A 5,294-nucleotide genomic window follows, 5' to 3' on the forward strand; every position below is an offset into this window, starting at 1 on the left:
GCCACCAACAAAACCCAAGGGGGAACAGTGTGCACACTCTTCACTGTGGCCATGGACCCATTTATTCCCTTCCATCCCTTACTGTTGCTCATGTGCTTATCCCATGGTGAGGACAGACCAAGGAAATTACTACAAAGAGAGACTGGAATGGTGGAATAGAGGAGAGGGAAGAGGGGCCACTGAGAAATTATCCACTGTGGTCCTTGTGTATAATTTCTCCCTGAACTGAAGAACAGTGGTACCAGTATTGCCCTTTCCAGAGCCTCTGGTCTTTCAGTCATGATTTTAGTTTTGCTTAATGGTTTCCTCTTTGATCACTTGAGTAAGGAAAGGTATTTTTCCTTTCTCGAAATAGATCTTGGCTCATCTGCACTTCTTGGTTTTCTAGGATTTTAAAAGGGCACAAATCAACGTTGTGTTCCCGAGGGTATGGCTCCTTTCCTCTCTAAATTGCAGCTCTTGCGCTAATTTAATCGGTTCATTTCCGATCGCTTAGATACTTGACTTTGTCACTTCACATCTGATCTTTTTCTGTTGCCAAAGTATTCATGAGGATAGGGGAAAAAGATATAGCTTTCAGCAAGCCATCTTGCACTTAGGATAAACCACACAGAAGTTTATCTAAGAAAAAAAACCCAAAGATGTTCCCTGATGTGCTCTCACTCTTAATTTTTCATTATTCTCCCACCTCTCTAAGTACCTCTCCTTCTATATCCTGAACATTACCCAAGGGTGTTCTGCAGTTGCATTAATTCAAGCACCATTCTTTTCTATTCTTACCCCATTTTCCATTCAGATTTGTCTGTTGAGTCTGTTTGTACACTGGCAGACAGGCTCTGCTTGCCGACACAGTGATGGAAATCCAGACTAACATTATAATTTCAGTTGAGTTAGAGTTATGAGAGCACTGAAGGAGCTAAAAATGCAATCTGGCCACATTTGGGAAAAAGAAGGTTTCCATCCCATCATAAAATGGCTGAAATTGCAGACCAAGAGAAGTAAATGAGAGGTTGTAAGTGGGTATTCAGGGTACACAAGAACCTAGACTATGGGCTTGGGCTTTTTACTCGTCACAGTATGTAAATAAAATAACAGTCCAGGTATTTGATTGCAGCTTTTCATGCCTACACTTAGAAAAGGAACTATGACCTGAGTTTTAGAGAAATGCTCATATGTATGCTCATTAGTATGGTTTCTCAGGGGATTGTCTGAGTATCTTTAAAAGAGTCCCCATAAATCCCAAGCAGGCTGTCAGTTTGCCTTTATGTTAAAGAATGAACAAGTATATCCTGAGCCAAGTGATCAGCTGTTAAAGTCAAGAAAGAGATTCCAAATTTGTTGTGATTAAACAAATGGGTAGTTTAGAAGCAAATTTTAAAATAAGTGAAGTCTCCTTTCAATCACTGGAAGTTGTATAGTGCCATAATTTTTCCCAGCACATGTTCTTGTTCTCAGGGAAATAAAAATGTATATGCATACTAGAAGATCAGTCTCAACAATTCACTTATGCCTGAGTACTCCAGTCTAATGGCAGAACTAAAAGGTCGCTAAAATTCCCATTTAACTACTATATAGACAATTAACTTTTAAGTCCCTGGACTATTCTGCAACTCCATACAAAGATTAAATTCAATAGTTGTCTGAGAGAATCTTCCTGTTTCTTCCCCCCCACCATGAAGAATCATAATACAGATCTTGAGCAAGTAATCTAGGTAGGCTTTATTATGCTTGTTCTGCATGCTTTTATGTTGTCAGCTGCTGGAGTAAATGCTTTCTTTCCTACAGCTGCAAATCTTAAAAACATCCTTATTCTTCCATTGCTGCTGCAAATAATGATTTGTTATGAATAGTGCTGTGCATACGTGGTACAGATGGAAGGTTGATTCTTTAACATTGTTATTACAAGACGAATGTGCTTTAAGTAGCTGCTGTTGAGATGGAGAAGTGAAGAGTTTAAGAAATAGTCGTGTTTCTAACTAGGGAGACAATGAATGATCTTTGTTATTCACTTCAAACAGTGTCCAATAAGCTAACCCTAAGGAGTTGCGTTGCGTTTGTAATCTGAAGCACTTCATCAAGTTACATGTTGTTATCTTCACTTTACGGACGGGGAATGGAATCACAGCAAGGTGAAGAGACGTGCCCGAGGACATACCTCAGGTCAGTGGCAGAGTTAGGAACCTCTATGAGCAGTTTCTGTGTCTCTAGCTTCCGAAATCTGATCGGCTTTCTAACAGCCTCTGTTCTATGATGTTGTTTCTCTAGCACACACATAATTTTCTCACTGTGTTGTGAGTCTTTTCACACCCTTCTTTCTGTGATTCCAGATGCCTTCATACCACAAGGACAACCATCACACTTAGAAGGGAAAATCAATATACTCCTTCAGAGGGAATTTTAAGTTGGTTTTCTGTACCTTAAAATGTTACAACTGATGTCTGGTATGTAGGAACCTTTCAGGACCAGAACTTAGAATGACATGTCACAGTGAAAAGGGAGATTTCTTTTTTGAAAACATGTGAAATTTTTGTTTCCAGCCCTCCAGATAGAAGCCCATAAATTTGTCACTAGTATAGGACTAAGCACTACCATCAAACACATATGAATTTGAGAGGGAGCTTGAAGGAAGCCTTCCCTATTTGGGTAAAGAAACATCTCCCTGACAGGCTGATTATTTTTAATGCCAGTAGCTGGAAGCTGTTCATTAGCGTTTGTTGGAAAAGAGGCAGGAGTTCACACATTTATATTCCTGGCTCTTTTCAAGTTAAAAATCTCATCCAAGTTTCAAAGTTGTAGCCATTTCTTCTGGCTGTACCTATACATGGTTTGGACTGTTAGAGTAAGTTTCAAAGGAGGTAGATTAATGGGTAGAGAGGGAACGACTCAAAGTTGCATGATTAACTCCATCCAACACCTGCCTGTAAAATGACATATGGTTGCTGCTCTGTTCGAGGTCACATGTTTAGGTAGGAACACCTGAAATAAAGCCAACAGGTGAGTTTATATATGCTAAATGTTCTGCAGTAAAAGAGTTTTCACATTAAGGTCAGAGGGAGAATAATTTCTGTGAACTGCATGGCCTGCTCTTTGTTTCTCCTTGGTAGAAAAGGTGAGACCCCTGCATATTACCACTGAGGCTGAGAAAATTGTTCCAGTTTACTTCAGCTGAGGACCTGATGCTTGGGACTGCTAGAACAAAGAGACCCTGGAAAAATAATCTTTAGCTCTTCTCAGCTTCCGTTTTAGAGCTTCTGCCAGGCAGATGAAGGGATCTTGGCTAGCTCTTCAATTTCTGCAGTGAGTGACAGGCCAGTGATTTTCTGTCCTTCCTAAGGTACGGGAAAAGTTGGAAAATAGCCAGTAAAGATGTGAAGGATATGACAACAAAGCAGTGTTGTCCTGTATATGAGGGAGTTCAGAATGCCTCATTCTTTAAGAGGGAGAGAATTTCTTTCCCTCTTCTTTATCCTGCTGAAAACAAAAGGTATGAATGAGCACTGCAGGAATATTACAACCAATTTTAATTAGGAGGAAGCTTCTTCCAAAGAACTTAAGGCCTAGAAATCTTGAGGAGACAAATTCAGAATTCAGCTTTGTGCAAAAAAGTTATCTTCCAGACCTGGTTGTCTACAGCTTGTCCAGAAAAGTTACATAGATATCTAAATATCAATAAGAAGATTTCTGTCTGCTGGGGATGTGCTTTCTTATCCAAGGGCAAGGTGGAGTGTCTCAGGGCCTGCAAGGTCTGAGGATCTGTAGAGAACTGCTGAGGGAGGAAGGCTTTCTGGGGCTGTGCTGAACAGCAGTTGCCCAGAGCAGGAGTCCAAGCCTGGGAGGTACGCATCCAATATGATCTGCCTGGAGCTGGCTGGTCCGCCAGCTGCACCAACATTTCCTTCTGGAGAGAAATTATTCACCAAAATTATTGCTGCCAAAAGCAGCATGCGAACAGTATGGATAATCAGAAAACCAGAAAATCAGAAAACCAGAGCTCTGGGGTGAAATAAAAATGAAATCAAACTGGCAGTGTGTGCACTTGAGACACTTGGCAAATATTACCTGTAATAAGGGAATGCTGTAGCTGGAATTCCCAGGGAATTCTCTACATTGCCTTTATTTGTGGAGAACAATCTACATAGCCTGTATTTCTGGGTAAAGCTGTAGCTACAGAAAACACTTCCACCTCCTCTGGGTTCAGAGAACCAGGACAGCCCAGGCTCAACTCAGAATATTAGGTTTTAAGTCTGTCATGATCAGGCCTATTTTTAAAAGCTTTAACTCTTTCACTTCCTCATTGTTGTGTTACATTTTGTGTCACCTGAGTGCTACTTTTTATAAAGATGCTAGTAGCATGGTGAAGCACCATCCATTTACAGTTCTTCCCATTTACACAAACTTGGGAGGAAATATTACTCATGTTTATGAACAATTGAAACTAGAGTAGAGCACTGCATACAATGAGAGTCCCTTTGAGGAAGTGTCAGAGGGACTGCCCAGCAACCTTGCTTATACAATGGAATATATTCTTTGAGATTACTTCATTCTGAGTAGTCCTCACAGGAAATAATTCTGTTGGTAGACGCTAATGCACTCTAACCTGTAGGATCAGCATTTCCAAATTACTCCTTTCCCTGAAGACAGTGGCTTCTTTACGCCTAGGCAAAACTAGTCTACGTCCAAAAGCAACAACTTTATGCCTGAGAAGTGTCCTATTCTTAGACTGTGGTGTTGCCAACACAGCCCAGAGTTGTTTTCTGCCAAAATACTATGAGAAACAGGCTTTTCATTGTGTTTCTGCCACAAAAAAAGACCTGAGTCATAGCGCACTGGAAATGTTTGTGCTGGGCTGCATAGGAAAACATCATAAATATATTAGAAAGAGTTTTAATTATTTCCACACAGGAACTAGGGACCAAAATTCCCGATTCTTAACTGTGAAAAATACCTAAAGCCGGAGGAACCCCTTTTCAAATCACAGTGGGAAGAATCTGCTTACTTATTTGTATATGCATGTGAATGATTACAAGTACTTACTAATTTTATAATGGAGTTTTTCTTAGAAAAGAAATCCTGCTTTTATTCAACATGTCAGAATTCCTTTAAACTATTCCTTTAAATAGGAAATTGAAAATAACTATTTTGCTGTTTACAAAGACCTTGGCGGGTTCAGAGAATTGGAATCCTTGCTGGTTTAAAGAGAGGGAGAAAAAAAAACACGTGGTGGTTCATTAGAAGTCACATGCACACAAGAAGCAGAAAAACTTTCCATGCTTTATTTCAGAGATGTCCACCCT

This window comes from Buceros rhinoceros, unplaced genomic scaffold (assembly GCF_000710305.1).
Source record: "Buceros rhinoceros silvestris isolate BGI_N320 unplaced genomic scaffold, ASM71030v1 scaffold6273, whole genome shotgun sequence".
Taxonomy (NCBI): Eukaryota; Metazoa; Chordata; class Aves; order Bucerotiformes; family Bucerotidae; genus Buceros; species Buceros rhinoceros.